Below are 17,635 nucleotides of genomic sequence, written 5' to 3'. Positions count from 1 at the left end.
CACTGAAATATACTATTTAGTTCGGGGAAGATCACCACGTGTGGATGGGGGTTGGATACATATATATCTATATATATATAATATATATATATATTAGATTTGTATATATATATATATGTATATATATATATATATATATACATATATATATATATAAATTTTTTTTTTTTTTTTTTCTTTCTTTCTTTCTTTCTTTCTTTTTTCGAAATTTGGGAGTGAAGTATCACTCGAGACCTCAAAGAAAACGGGAAGATTATTGGTGACTTTTTTCTCTTGTCTATTTAAAAAAAAATACCACACTTTGGCGTAGAGAATACATGGTGCGTGTAACTTTAAATGTTATGGTGTTGTATTACCACGGCGGTACTCCATTTTTGACAAAGACAACACGATGACGCCTTCCGAAGCATCTTTCCTTTAGGTCGTCGGGAGCGTGTCTCCCTTGGGGGTGGGGGGGGATCTGCATTTGAGTAACAACCGTTTGGCGACGGAACGTTTTGGATCGTAAATCGAAGAAATAAGAATTGCCTCAGACTCGATGCATCGAGAATGAGTTATGGCTTAAGAAAACAAACTCTTCAGAAATGTCTTGTTCCTCCTACGGCCCTCCTCAGCTCTCGCACCGAATTCCTAAACTCCGCTCAGAGGTTCTCTGGGAAATGTTGCTCTTGCATTGTGTGGATGAGAATTTGAGTCGTCGGCGCGAGATGGACAATTTGCATTGATTAAGGCTACCCCTTTACAAGCAAAGGAGGCGTTGCTGCCCACACATTTAAACAGAAGATTTTGAATTTATCGGTGTGAAATGGTGCCGTGAATTCTAGTTTTCGGAGTTTTGGACCCTGTTTACCGAAGAGCCTGGCTTCAAGTCCATGTTGGGGAATGGAAAAGTTACTTGCACTTCAGGCACAACTCAAACATGTGCATACCGATGCCCGTAGGAAGAATAGGAGAGGTTTAGATGCGGAGAAGTCGTTGAAGCAAAGCCAGAGGGTGGAAAGAGAAAGAAGAAAGATTAGAAAAAAAAAGTGGGATGAAGGGGATAGGGAAAGGGGAAGGAAGAAAAGAATTATGTAAACGGAGGGAGGAAGGATGTTAGTGGAAGATGGAACATAAGAGTAATAGAACGAGGAAAGCAGGTAGATGGTGAGACAGGAACTAGGGACAGAACACTGCAGATGCAAGACATGGTGAATATCGAGTACGGGACAGGGAAACCTTTTGAACGCATATACGTGTATATATTTATATATATATATATATATATATATGAGTGGAAGGGTGGTGAGTTAAACACAAAGAACAGTTGGAGTTTTATTCACTGACGTTTCGTCCTTACCAGGACATTCTCAAAGTACATACAGTTTCAGAAAATTAACAGCTTATATAATCCATCCTTGCCGTGTTCCCCTCCTTCTATACTCCCATCCGTCCTCTACCCGACTCCGACTATGTCACTTCTCCCTCCGTTCTCAATTGTCCTTTTTATCTCCTTGACAATCAGAGTACTTACCGCTCCTGCTAATTTTATAAACCCTTCCCTATGGTTGATGCAGGGGTGGGAAGTAATGTAGGCTGCCTCCACTATTTTTCTTTTCTTTTTCTCTAGACCTTTGTGGAGCACCTCTATCTTTTTCCAATCTGGAAGATGACCACATTGGTCTAAATGAACTACTAGCGAGTTGGAGGTTCTGTGAGCTCTGACGTCATTTTTGTGCTCATATGTCCGTAGCTCCACTGATCTTCCCGTCTCTCCATAATATCCTAACGGACAACCACCACATGGTATATTGTAAATCGCGCCCTTCTCTATATCCTTTTCTGATTTATTTCTATTCTTGACAACTTCTCCTAATTTTTTACCCGTGGAGAAAGCAACGCTCACACCCGCTTTTGTGAGAATATGTCCCAACTCCTCCGCGTACTTCGAGTTGGGGACGGACAAAAACTCCGCCCTGCCTTCTCCGGACCAGTCGTCCTTCTTCCTTCTCATTATTGCCGTTGCTTTCTTCCTCAATCTGTGCAGTAGTCCTTCCGGGTATCTGAGTTTAGTGAATACTTTGAAAATATATTTGATTTCATCCTCTAAAAATTCTTCGCTACAAATACGGTACGCCCTTAAGAAAAATCCTATAACCACTCCGTTTTTAATTTTGTTGCTATGCGCTGAGTAGAAATGAATCACATCGTCTTTATTGGTGCTTTTCCTGTAGACAGAGAAAGATATCTTATTATCTCTCCTCCAAATCACCGTATCCAAGAAAGCTAGTCTGTTATCCGTCTCGTGTTCGATAGTAAACTGGATGTTTGGTTCGACCTGATTCAATCTACTCAACTTGTCATCTAATTGTACCTTTTTCGGAGCGATGACAAGGACGTCGTCCACATACCTCAGCCAAAGCGTGTCTCTACCCATTATCCTTATGAAATAATCTGTCTCTAAAACTTCCATATACAATGAAGCTAGAACCGCACTGAGAGGACTACCCATTGCAAGTCCTCGGTGTTGTCTGTATTCTTTCCCGTTGAACATGAAAGGACCAAACTTCACACATAGAGACACTAATTTCAAGTAATCACTTTTGCCCACTGGTAAATCAGCCTCATCCAAACTGTCTACCACCTTCTTTGCCGCTGCCAACGCTCCTTCTACCTCGACATTCGTAAAGAGCGCAGTTACATCATAGCTAGCCATTACTTTTTCTGAAAGATCACCATTCTTTAACCTCGTGATCAGATCTCCGGAGTTTTTTAAATGGGCATTACTTATCGAGCCTAGCCTCTGTGATAGTGGTTTGGCTAAGCACTTGGCTAGTCTGTGCGGGGCGCTCCCGATACCAGAGGTGATGGGTCTCATCGGGACGTTTGGTTTATGGGTTTTCGGAAGTCCCCGCATTCTGGGTGGTTTAGGGGCTTCCTCTAACAGACCTAGTAGCTTTTTCCCCCGGCTGGTTCTTGTGAGTATCTTCCTTGCTTCTTTCTTAAATTTCTCCCCTTCTAAAGCTGCGTGCCCAATATGTTTCTCTTCATATGTATTGGTGTCGCTGAGCAAGTCTAACATTTTTGCGTCATAATCTACCCTGTTCATGACGACAACTCCTCCACCTTTATCCGCACTAGTGATTACTATATCGTCGTCTCTTCCTAGTTTCTCTAAGGCTAATCTGAACCGTCTTGGTATGGAACATTGATTGATCGTGGCTAGAGCATGAAAGCATGTGACTAGACCTTGTTTGAAACCTTTTTCCACGTCACTGTCATTCCATTTGTAGTTTCTGTTTAAATAATCAGTATAACCTCTCTTATTCACACCGATATCAAACTTAAGACCAAGCGAGAGGGATTGTTTTTCTATAACTGATTATTTAAACAGAAACTACAAATGGAATGACAATGACGTGGAAAAAGGTTTCAAACAAGGTCTAGTCACATGCTTTCATGCTCTAGCCACGATCAATCAATGTTCCATACCAAGACGGTTCAGATTAGCCTTAGAGAAACTAGGAAGAGACGACGATATAGTAATCACTAGTGCGGATAAAGGTGGAGGAGTTGTCGTCATGAACAGGGTAGATTATGACGCAAAAATGTTAGACTTGCTCAGCGACACCAATACATATGAAGAGAAACATATTGGGCACGCAGCTTTAGAAGGGGAGAAATTTAAGAAAGAAGCAAGGAAGATACTCACAAGAACCAGCCGGGGGAAAAAGCTACTAGGTCTGTTAGAGGAAGCCCCTAAACCACCCAGAATGCGGGGACTTCCGAAAACCCATAAACCAAACGTCCCGATGAGACCCATCACCTCTGGTATCGGGAGCGCCCCGCACAGACTAGCCAAGTGCTTAGCCAAACCACTATCACAGAGGCTAGGCTCGATAAGTAATGCCCATTTAAAAAACTCCGGAGATCTGATCACGAGGTTAAAGAATGGTGATCTTTCAGAAAAAGTAATGGCTAGCTATGATGTAACTGCGCTCTTTACGAATGTCGAGGTAGAAGGAGCGTTGGCAGCGGCAAAGAAGGTGGTAGACAGTTTGGATGAGGCTGATTTACCAGTGGGCAAAAGTGATTACTTGAAATTAGTGTCTCTATGTGTGAAGTTTGGTCCTTTCATGTTCAACGGGAAAGAATACAGACAACACCGAGGACTTGCAATGGGTAGTCCTCTCAGTGCGGTTCTAGCTTCATTGTATATGGAAGTTTTAGAGACAGATTATTTCATAAGGATAATGGGTAGAGACACGCTTTGGCTGAGGTATGTGGACGACGTCCTTGTCATCGCTCCGAAAAAGGTACAATTAGATGACAAGTTGAGTAGATTGAATCAGGTCGAACCAAACATCCAGTTTACTATCGAACACGAGACGGATAACAGACTAGCTTTCTTGGATACGGTGATTTGGAGGAGAGATAATAAGATATCTTTCTCTGTCTACAGGAAAAGCACCAATAAAGACGATGTGATTCATTTCTACTCAGCGCATAGCAACAAAATTAAAAACGGAGTGGTTATAGGATTTTTCTTAAGGGCGTACCGTATTTGTAGCGAAGAATTTTTAGAGGATGAAATCAAATATATTTTCAAAGTATTCACTAAACTCAGATACCCGGAAGGACTACTGCACAGATTGAGGAAGAAAGCAACGGCAATAATGAGAAGGAAGAAGGACGACTGGTCCGGAGAAGGCAGGGCGGAGTTTTTGTCCGTCCCCAACTCGAAGTACGCGGAGGAGTTGGGACATATTCTCACAAAAGCGGGTGTGAGCGTTGCTTTCTCCACGGGTAAAAAATTAGGAGAAGTTGTCAAGAATAGAAATAAATCAGAAAAGGATATAGAGAAGGGCGCGATTTACAATATACCATGTGGTGGTTGTCCGTTAGGATATTATGGAGAGACGGGAAGATCAGTGGAGCTACGGACATATGAGCACAAAAATGACGTCAGAGCTCACAGAACCTCCAACTCGCTAGTAGTTCATTTAGACCAATGTGGTCATCTTCCAGATTGGAAAAAGATAGAGGTGCTCCACAAAGGTCTAGAGAAAAAGAAAAGAAAAATAGTGGAGGCAGCCTACATTACTTCCCACCCCTGCATCAACCATAGGGAAGGGTTTATAAAATTAGCAGGAGCGGTAAGTACTCTGATTGTCAAGGAGATAAAAAGGACAATTGAGAACGGAGGGAGAAGTGACATAGTCGGAGTCGGGTAGAGGACGGATGGGAGTATAGAAGGAGGGGAACACGGCAAGGATGGATTATATAAGCTGTTAATTTTCTGAAACTGTATGTACTTTGAGAATGTCCTGGTAAGGACGAAACGTCAGTGAATAAAACTCCAACTGTTCTTTGTGTTTAACTCACCACCCTTCCACTCATTTGTCTTACATACTTCAATATATATATATATATATATATATATATATATATATATATATATATATATATATATATATATATATATATATATATATATACATATATACAGGGTCAGGCAAAATGATCTGACACATTTGTAGGTTTAATAAAATGCAAATGAAGTAAAGAAACAAAAAAGTGCTTTTATTTTTGAAAAGTACATATAATGCCATTTTGTTTCATTATGTTTTGAAAATTAAATCAGTCAAATGGGATCCATTATTGTCCACACACTGTCGAAGGCGTTCACGAAAGTTGTCTATAACTCGGCGGGTCATTTCATGTGGAATGGCAGTAATTTCATGACGAATTGCATCTTTAAGTTGTTCAATAGATCGAGGGCGATTAATGTATACCTTTGACTTGAGATATCCCCAGAGAAAAAAATCGCACGGATTTAAATCAGGTGAACGGGCGGGCCAACCGATGTCACCACGCAATGAGATCAAATGACCAGGGAACATCTTCCTTAAAATCCCCATCGCACGTCGAGAAGTGTGGGCTGTTGCTCCATCCTGGCGATTTTTTTCTCAGGGGATACCTCAAGTCAAAGGTATAAATAAATCGCCCTCGATCTATTAAACAACTTAAGGGACCGTCAGGTTGCTTTATAAGGGAGCATGTCCTATAACTTTTTGAATCTCTTTGATGAACTTAGGTATAATTACCATTTACATTTGTCTATAATTCCCCTGGGTATTGTATTCCTCACATGTATATATAAAGTGTAGTGAAGATATAATGAAGTTTAATGAAGCTGTAATTAATCATATGGAAATCCTTCCACATAATTAAGCTTGGTATATATTGCAAGCTTAGATTCTGGGGAATATTTGTTATATTGTACATTTGACCAAACTTATACCTCTGATTTATTGTGAATTTTCTTTTCTGAACATTTCAAAGATGCTGCAAAATTCAGGTTTCATAAATAGTAAAAAAAAATTAAATAAAATTTCTTTTATTTTTTAATATAGGAAATAAAGAGCATAATTTTATCTTTCAAATGAAACAAAAATGACAAAAATCCATCAAGAACAACCGAAGAAATAACAACAAAAAGAACAAAAACATTAAATGTACATGAGAAGGCATTTAAATTTTGCGCGACATTTTTAAAAGGCCCCAGCCCCATAGTCCCCGCTTTTGGTCACTTTACCACTTTTACTTTTCACTTTTTTTCTCCTCTCGTTTCTTGTCTCTTCTTTCGAGGGCAGACTTATGAATATGGGTGTAGGGTTCTTCAAGAAGAGGAACAACAAATCCTTCTTTATAACCAACATTGTTGGATGCTGTCCTCTTCGTTTGTTTGTTTTTTTCCTTCTCGTTTCTTCATCTGGCACGCAAGGGCCTTCACTGCATTCTTCCTCCTTGCTCGCTGGCTTTTCGTCAATCTTGCCATGATTACCGCAAGAAATTACAGTGAGGAATCAAAAATATGAAGCACGGTGAGAGCTTCAAAAGAACGTGACCTCACTTTGACGTTTGGATGGGTACTGATGCCCTGATTTGTGTTATTTCTGGATCTATGCTTGTGGGAGGAGTTGCTAAATATCTCCATAAACACAATTCCGTAGCAAAAAACAAAATAGCTATAGAAAAAATTAACGTTATTCCAATATACAGAATATTTGATACGCAATGGGGTTGCCAGAGGTTGCCAATAATTTATCTATTTTATTCTGTATAAAAAGATAGAAACGAAATACAGCTCTATAACTTTGTAGGAGTGTTGCCAACATCATAGAGATTCTTTTTAAATGTTTTCCTAAAATTCGTTCATGTACCAGATTTTTTCGAATAATTGCCCCTGACGGACCCTTAAAGATACAATTCGTCAAGAAATTACTGCCATTCCACATGAAATGACCCGCCGAGTTATAGACAACTTTCGTGAACGCCTTCGACAGTGTGTGGACAATAATGGATCCCATTTGACTGATTTAATTTTCAAAACATAATGAAACAAAATGGCATTATATGTACTTTTAAAAAATAAAAGCACTTTTTTGTTTCTTTACTTCATTTGCATTTCATTAAACCTACAAATGTGTCAGATCATTTTGCCTGACCCTGTATATAAAATATACATATATATATGTATATATAATGTATATATATATATATATATATGTATATATATACAGTATGTGTTTATATATATATATATATATATATATATATATAATGTAGTTATGGTACGAGAGAACCCATGTACATGTAATATTGTGGAGTATGACTTTGTATAGGTTTAGAAGTGTTAAGAAAATTAGAAATAAACAAAAGACTTTCAAAGTACCATTTCATAAAGAACAGGAAAAAGAATTTGTAAATTTAAAGTCAAATACAGGGACGGAGAAAGTGCTTTGATAAACTCGTTTTGAAAGAGTTCGACAAACTCCCAGTGGAAGAAGAAAAGTCGCTGTTCTGGGTGACTTACGTAAAGATATTTGCGCAGAATTGTTTCAAAGAATTTTTAAATTGTATGGTCTCCCAAGGCGAGAAGGTACAGTCAAAGACAAAACTTGCCAGGTTTGTCCGAAGGTAGATGAAACATGGTGAAATATTATGAGAATCGGCGAGCCTTCCCTAGACGATTCTCATAATGTTTCACCATGTTTAATCTATCTTGGGTCAACCCTGGCAATATACTTCTTTCACTGTACACACTCAGGTAGTTCCGAAGAACATTACCCATGAAAATAACTATATATATATATATATATATATATATATATATATATATATATATATATATATATATATATATATATATATAGAATAATTCCGACAGTCGCCCCCGGACTCGAACCGGGGCCTTGCGGGACGCTAGGCCGAAGCTCTACCAACATAGCTATAGGAAGTCTAAAATTCCCCAACTTTGAAGTTTACCAATGGCGATTATTTTCATATATATATATATATATATATATATATATATATATATATATATATATATATATATATATATATGTACATTTTAACAACCACGATGCAGTTTAATTCTAAGCCATCAACATCGGGAGACCCGATGGAGACTAACATGCAGAAATTGAAATGCGGTACTGCCAAGGACTCGAACCCGGCTAGCGCATGACAAGTGCAGTAGTGACTTACCGTTGTATCTCTTATCACTGGGACCCATTCAGTGTTGTACACATACATGTATATATATATATATGTGTATATATATACATATATATATATATAGATAGAGAGAGAGAGAGAGAGAGAGAGAGAGAGAGAGAGAGTGTGGGTCATCCAGTACTACGGCAAACAGGAAGAAGTTGAAGACTGTCAATGAGGGAAGAAGAGTCAGTGAGACTATTGTCTTGTTGGTAAGAGAGGAGTCGGAGCTTCAAACGTGATGGTGCAATCCGGTAATTGTTGAGTAATTGTTGTGGGTGTGCAAGTATGTTGATTCCAGACCGCCTGATCTGTCACTGCTGGTGCCTGTGCTGGTTGATGAGGATGAGACGATCGTTCTGTGCGTCTGGTGAATGGTATTGTGGATGGATGCCAAACTTGTTTTGAACCAAGGTGGCGGGTGAAATGATAAATGAGTGTTAGAGCATTTCGGAGTCTCTCTCTATCTGTCAATCTCTCTATCTATCTATCTATCTCCCCTTCCCTCTCCCTTTACCCCTCTCCCCCACCTCTCTATCTATCTTTCTATCTCTATATATCTCTATCTATCTACCTATCTCTCTCTCTCCCTTTACCCCTCTCCCCCATCTCTCTCTCTTTGTGTGTGTACATGTGTGTATCTATAAGTATGTGTGTTTTTAACTTTTTATGTGTATGTATTTGTCTAATTTACCTCATTTCAATCATCTAATTGTGGTATGCAGGAAAAGAGTAACGTTCGTGGGGTCATCTTTCCTACTCTCCAATTAATTATCAATCAATCAATCAATCAATTCGTTGTCTCAGTGTGTGTGTGTGTGTTTGTGTGTGTGTGTATATGTATGTGTCTGTATCTGTCTTCCTATTTAGCTGTCAGTCTCTTTCTCTATTGTGCGTATCTTTATACATGAACATATTTTTGTGTTGACGGGTGTAAGTTGCTCACTCGGGTATAAATTGGTGTCATTCGATGATAATATTGTGTATGTGCGTTTTGTCATGAACCTTAACCACTTCAGTACGAGTCAACGCAGCATAGGCTGCCATATGTACGATGCATCACACTGCTAGCATTATAAAATATAGTCACTGCTGTATTACTTGTTCTCTTTTACTTTTAGTAATAATAAGCACAGGAAACGTGATAAATCCAGTTCACAGAATTCGGGCGTAATTCATGTATAACTACCATATATATATATATATATATATATATATATATATATATATATATATATATATATATATATAATCTAGACGCCAATGACGGCATCCTCGTTTACCCACACGTACCTCATGACGCCTAAGTAGGCGTCATCGTACGGAGGTGGTTAAAATACCATTGTAGGACCCTGGAGAGTATTAGTAAAGATATCCATGTGTTTGTGTTGGTGTTCGTATACGTTGAGCAGGTGTTGGTAAGTATAGTTAGATGTTGGGAGTGTTGATAGGGCAAACGATGGGGAATTGCTATGGTGGTTGTGGAAGAAGGTTGTATGATTATTTGCATTTGTTTATGGTGGATTTGTATGTGCACACACACACACACACACACACACACACACACACACACACACACACACACACTCTCTCTCTCTCTCTCTATCTATCTATACAACAAGAAAAGAAATATATAAAATGTTGGTACAGCAAAAGTTGTGAGGAGTTAAAAGACAAAAGAGATAAAGCTTGGACTAAGTGGAGAAAGGACAAAAGACCTGAAAAGTGGAAAATATATACTTGTTATAGAAATGAATATGTACAAGCGTGCAGAGAGGAAAAGAGAAAATATGAGAAAGATATCATAGAAAAGTGTAAAGATCAACCAAAACTATTTTACAGATTTGTAAACAACAAACTGAAAAACAGACAAGATTTGGAAAAATTAAGGCAAGGAGGAGTTGAATATACAGAGGAATTAGAAATGGCAGAAATTATGAACAAACATTTTAAATCAGTGTTTACAAGAGAGAACATACAACCTGAAGAGATCGAATGGAAAGAGAAAGTTCCCCCATGAAAGAAATAGAAGTAACAAAGAATGAAATATTGAAACACTTGAGTAATCTAGATGTTAGAAAATCGCATGGACCAGATGAAATAGCAAACTGGATTTTGAAAGAATGCAGGAAAGAACTGGCAGACAAAATACATAGCATAATAAACAGTTCCTTGAAAGAAGGAAAAGTCCCAGAAGATTGGAAAAGAGCAAATATAGTACCTATATATAAAGGGGGAAATAAGGAAGACCCTACCAACTATAGACCAGTCTCTCTAACAAGTACAATAGCAAAAATTTGTGAAAGAATTGTCAAAAGTAGATGGGTAAAATATTTAGAAAAAAACAACGTGCTAAATACAAGGCAATTTGGATTCAGACAAGGACGATCATGCGTCACCAATTTGATATGTTTCTATTCAAGGCTAATAGACATAATACAAGAAAGAGATGGATGGGCTGATTGTGCATTTCTGGACTTGAAAAAGGCTTTTGACAAAGTACCACACAAAAAGTTGCTTAAGAAATTAGAAACTGAAGGAGGAATACAGGGCAAACTGCTTAAATGGATGGAAAACTTTTTGCAAGGAAGAAAAATGAGAGTGGTGATAAGAGATAAACACTCAGAATGGGATGAAGTAATAAGCGGTGTCCCACAAGGAACAGTTCTGGCCCCAATCATGTTTGCTATATATATTAATGATATGGATGAAGGAATTAAAAGTTATATGAGCTTCTTTGCAGATGATGCAAAACTGTTGAAAAAAGTGAAAACGGATGAAGATTGTGAGTCACTACAGAATGATCTGAACAAAGTACAGGAATGGAGTAGGAAGTGGGAGATGGAGTTCAACACTAAAAAGTGTAGTATAATGGAATTTGGAAAAAGCAAAAACAGAATAATAGGATCATATAAATTGGGAGAAGAAGGAATAAAAAAAGTAGAGAATGAGAAGGACCTGGGAGTCATTGTTATGAATAATATGTCACCTGAAAAACATATAAATAAGATTTTTGGAGAAACTTATAATTTGATAAGAACAATCAAAGTGGCATTTGCATACCTGGATGAAGAAATGGTGAAGAAAATTCTAACCACTCTGATAAGACCAAAATTGGAATATGCAGCAACAGTATGGTCACCAAGTACAAAAAAATGTATAAAAAAAACTTGAAAGAATACAAAGAGCAATTACAAAATTGGCACCAACACTCTCAAAACTATCATATGAAGAGAGACTAGCAAAACTTGAACTACAGACATTAGAGCAAAGAAGAGAGAGAGGAGATTTGATAGCTATTTACAGAATCATGAAAGGCATAGAAGTTATTGATAGAGAGAATCTGATAAAATGGGATGATGGAAACACAAGAGGACACGGAAGGAAAATCAAGAAGGACAGCTATAGAAGAGATCTGAAAAAGAACAGCTTTCCTCACAGAGTAATAGACATTTGGAACAAGTTGGATGAAAAAATAGTGTGTGCAAGAACAATACATGAATTTAAAAATAGTTTAGATAAAATGAGATATGGAGACGGGACCCCACGAGCGTAGCTCTCCTTCCCGTGAAATACAACTAGGTAAACTAGGTAAATACACACACACACACACATTATTACACGACTCGGTGGCGCGGTTGGTAGAGTCCCAGGCTGTCACTACGGTGGTCCTGGTTCGAATCCTGCCCAGGGCTGAAATGATTTCAGTATCGCTGCGCTTCGAGTCGTTACTCCAACTCGTGGGTGGGGAGTATGAAGTGTGTGTGCGTGTAAGGTTACAGCATTACCCATAGATCAGTCATACGAGCTCTGAGATCTCTTCCGGGAGGGAAATAGCTGTCGATCACAAGTCCAGCACGTGATCCAAAGACCAAGGTGAATACACACACACACACACGTACACTCCTACATAAATTCTCTCTCTCTCTCTCTCTCTCTCTCTCTCTCTCTCTCTCTCTCTCTCTCTCTCTCTCTCTCTCTCTCTCTCTCTCTCTCTCTCTCTCTCTCTCTCTCTCTCTCTCTCTCTCTCTCTCTCTCTCTCTCTCTCTCTCTCTCTCACACACACACACACACACACACACACACACACACACACACACACACACTCACACTAGGGAATAGATATATTTTTCTCTTTGTCAATAAATGTGGTACTTTACACGGGCAGTTATTTCCGTTTCTAAACACTGCAATGGTTGATGCTCTCTAAAGAAACGTGGGCGGTATGAATCTTTGGGTCATGCATTAACGTCGTGAATAAGTCTTTTACGGTCTAATTGACACATTCGTATAATAAACCTTCGACTTAAATTTATACGCTTGCTACAGCTGTGCTGCAGTCGTTGGACACTGTAGAACCTAGAAGTGAATCCAATTGTACAGTGAATAAGTGTTGGGAGTGTTGATTGTGTTAAGTGCCTCTTCGTGTAGGCGTGGGGTTGAGTGGAAGGTGTTGTGGCTGTGAACGAGCAAATTTTAATGCAGATGTGGGCTGGTGTCGAGTTCGGTAGTGTTTGTTGTGGAATGGGAATGGTCATGCTTGCTTTGCAACTCATGCAATAGAACTGACACGATGAATGAGATACTTGTGCGTCTTTCTGTTGCTGTAGAAAACGGGGATATACAGTCCTGAGCAAAAGTTTTGATCCATCCAGAGATTTTCATAATACGTAATTAAAATTCTTTGTCTTGTTTTTTGTTTTTTAATCTGTTCAAGAAAATGACCCAATCGTAAGCTAAATATTACATAGGAAAATATGTCACATATTCGAAAAAAATATATATATTTGCACTGTGAGAACTAGCGTGGGTCAAAACACCAGGCGAAATGTTTTGTTAACCTATTTTATTTGAATGTTGGGCCTTTGTTTAGTGTTTTTATTTTATCACTTTTTAGGCATCCGACTTTGCTGTTGCCATAATTTGCCGTTGCAACCCTCACCAAGACGACAAATTCAGCACTGTGCCATCATTCACACTTAAATAACCTTTGACCTTATCTCTGACTTGCCCACGACCTCTTCCCCTCTCGGTCGCAACATCACACATCATCACTCTGTGGATACCGACACCGAGTACCCCCATGCACGTTATGTACAAGTCCTAAAATTAGTCAAATTGTATATTGTCAGTGTAACATTGTATCACTGTCAATTCAATAACTCGATTATCATCATCATCATTATTCTTCTCCTCCTCCTCCTCATCATCGTCATCGGCATCATCAGCATCATTATTTTATTCTTGGAAACAAGCATACAACAAAACTGGGAGAAAACATTTATTGTAATACAAAACAAGTGTCTGAAGAAGTAAAGGTTAGCCTTTAGTGTACAAACAACCGAATCAAAAGAAAAACTGTCCAATCTTAGCATTTAGTGACGACCAGGACGTCAAGGCAGTGGTCGGTGTACTTATAGCGGTGCTTTTGGAAACCCTTCTGTGCTTTTATACACCATAAGACATTGTGTGATGGGAGGAGGGTTGGTAATAGGACAGTAAATCGATGCATATCCAGTTCTTGGTACGTCAGAACCGCGCGAAATAATGTTCACGTACAATCCATATAGAATTAACTGCCTTTAGAAAAAAAAAGACAAAACAAAATGTTACCAGAACCTACTGTATATGGTAAAATAGCAAACAGTCCGTCATCAAAAATGGTTAATTTATTCGATTAATTTAAAAACTCGCCACACCCACTTCCAGCCATATGATGTCACTCAACTGATCGTAGTCGTGGAATTCACAAGAACAGGTTGAATAGGGTCACTTGTCAAAGAACACGGTAGGCTTGTACGTTCTAAATGGCCATTCATATACTCTTATATCTCATACATTGCCATTATCTACCTCCTCCTCCTCTTCCTCATTAGCCTCCTCTTTCTCCTCTTTCTCCTTTTTCTCCTCATCCTCCTTCTCTTCCTCTTTCTCGTCCTCCTCCTCCTCCTCTTCTTCCTCTTACTCCTCATCTTCCTCTCCCTCCTCCTCCTCTTCCTCTTCCTTCTTCCATTCTCCTCTTCCTTCTCCAACTCCAAGACTCTGATAACAAAATTGGTACGTAATTCGTATGGGAGGATTCATTGTTCCTCGCTAAGCCTTTGGGGACAAATCTTGCCTCGGAAGGAACCCATCGCTTCCGAAGAAAACGGTGACTCTGGATACAACTCACACGGAAGCTCACGTGTTCGCCCTAGTAATTTACTTGACGCTGTAATTGGCAAATATCTGCTCACATACTTCTGTCTGAGACATAGAGGGTGATCACTTTGCTTCTCTCCTTGCCTCTGATCACAGTCCAGACGATTTGATTGGCTGGACTCGCCGCCCTACTTCCACGTAATGGGAAGTGGGAAACCCGTGGTGGGGTAAATCCCTGTCAGTTACGCAAGCCGCTATTTTTTTATATATATTTTTTCGTTGTTATTATTATTATTATTATCATATATTTTTATTTTATTTGTTTGTTCATTTATTTATTTATTTATTATTTTTTATTATTTATTTTTTAGCCGAGGTTGGGTCACCTCCCTGCCTGCCCAAGGCTGTCAGGATGTAAACTGTGGAGCACGATTTCAGAAATTCCCATAGGACCTCATTAACACACCAACATTAACATCCCAGGGGCTGTAGAAGTCAAGAAACACGGTACACTACGTCAGTATCATTACTGAATACAAATCCCCGCACAGAAAGGGTGGATATAGATAGGCTATAACTAGTGATATGACGTTACCAAAATTTTGAACGATTCCGATACGAATCCCGATACTACCCTAAACTTCCGATTCTGATAAATGATTAATAAATGTACGTCGTTCCCAAAGTATTTGTTTCCCAAACCGCCTGCAGGGCTTAAAAATAATCAAGAATTATAATCATTACAGGTATCGGAATCGGAACTGTATCGGAATCGGAATTGTATCAGAATCGGAACTGTATCGGAATCGGAATTGTATCGTAATCGGAATTGTATCAGAATCGGAACTGTATCGGAATCGGAATTGTATCGTAATCGGAACTGTATCGGAATCGGAACTGTATCGGAATCGGAACTGTATCGGAATCGGAACTGTATCGGAATCGGAACTGTATCGGAATCGAAGGTTTAGAACAGCATCAAAACTCGTATCGGAATCGTTAGAAGTTTTGGTACCTGAGGGAGATAAATGGCCTGACAGCACTAGAAAGGAATTATGCGTGCTGGATCAGACACTTGTTGGTGAATATTGTATTGACAACCTTGCGACATCAGAACGTAAAGAATGAAGACCTGGAAGGGGAGGGGGAATTTCTCGAAAGGATCCTTGCAGCAAACGTACACATTGTGCCGTTATAGGACGTCGATCTCGCCTCTTAACTCTGTATGTCTCTGATACACAAAGGGTGTCAGTGACTGCCACTTACCCGTGATGTCCGAACACTTGAGGACCAAAGGGACGGCCACCGTGAAACGGCTCCTGATTGGCTTAAGATATTCGCCTTTCAGACAGCTAACTCGAATATGTCAGTCAAGGTAGATGTAAAGTGACAAAAATCAAAGCGCGAAAAGGAAAACAATCATTTTATGCGAAAGAGAATGAGAAGTGAACGAAATCTTGTTCAACAAGTTCTTTTGGTCAAGTTTGTGTTGAAGAACTCTCCAACCAACACTTAAGGTACACAAATGGCCGATATAGAGATTTCATTCACTGTCGTCAAGTTTTCCGATGAAGGTAACATAAAAAATCGTAATTTCACCATTATTTACGCATTAGCGACCACGCCAATTACCTCCTCTCCCAGATTCTCCTGAAGCCGTCAGTATCCGTTCCACAACTTACTAATTTAGTGGATAACGTCGCGACTAGTCATTCTGCGGTACAGAGATCATGCCCTGCCTCGAGAGTGAAAGCTCAGTTATACTGCTATCCATTACCATCTGCTTGTGCATGAGTGTGCCGTGTGAACAAGGTCACATCATTACCCATAAATCAAACTATACAAAGTCTGAGCTCTCATCTGGGAGGGTAATGGCAGACGATCACGAGTTCAGCACATGATTCAAGACAACAGTGAAACTTTTTCCCATCCTTACCCGTCCTCGCCCCCCCCCTCCCCTCCTTCGTCTTTCTTTGTTAAAGAATCCTCATCCCTCCCCGCTGGGCTCCATTAGCAGACCTTACTTGTTTATTATGCCAGTCTGCTGGTGGTCGACGACGACAGTGCTCCGGTGGAGCGTGATGAGGTGAATGAGGCTGAGTGGTGATGCAGACCACAGAAAGAGGAGAGACCCATTGGCGTGTGTAATAAGTGTGATGAGGCCCTGGAGGCTCAGTCCGTGAAGAAACGGGTCTCTGTGACGTGGTCTTCCGCGTCATTGTGGCTCTTCTGGGGGCAACCCGGACGAGGGGTGGCAGCAGCAGCAGCAGCAGCAGCAGGGGAGGCGTGAAGCAGAATGCTTCAGTTTGTCACTTTATTTGCTTATTTTATTTACCAATTTGTTTGTTTATTTGTCTATTTTAATTTATTCACTTATTTACATTTGTGGATTTTTATTTGTGTATTTGTCTGTTTATTCATTGATTTATATATATATTTTTATTCATTTATTCATTTCATTGTTTCATCAATCCGGCCTGGTTATGAACCGTAAGGTCTGCTGGCATGATCAAACCCATTGCTATGGTGATCCACTCTTTAAAACTTGATTCTGGCGAGCGCCAGGCGAGTTTGTTCGCCTTATGGAGCGTCATTGAGGGTCACAGCTTCATTAAGATCCTCCTCCTGATTCCCCGCCCTCTTCATCTGAATAAAATCTCCTCAGGTCACCGGGAGTGAAATCCCTGAAGGGTGCCACCACGTCCAAAGGGCTTAATAAGCCAACAGGATGCTTGTCATAACTTCGAACGAGAGTCGGACATCGTGTGTCTCCAACTCGGACGAGAGGGCCTCAAGTTCGATTTCCGGCCGGGACACACGCGGCCGCTCTTGATCGGAACCGTCGGGTTCCAGCCAATATCCGTGAACTGCTGAGGGTGGTGAGGGGGGCAGGGGGCTGCTGAAAAGGGGCGTTTCCTGTGGCTGTGTTTGCTTTACAATGCCGACGACC

This window comes from Oratosquilla oratoria, chromosome 2, assembly GCF_046742065.1.
Source record: "Oratosquilla oratoria isolate Oo_2021 chromosome 2, ASM4674206v1, whole genome shotgun sequence".
Taxonomy (NCBI): domain Eukaryota; kingdom Metazoa; phylum Arthropoda; class Malacostraca; order Stomatopoda; family Squillidae; genus Oratosquilla; species Oratosquilla oratoria.
The sequence above is the reverse complement of the archived record's forward strand: the minus strand, read 5'-3'. Positions refer to the sequence as shown.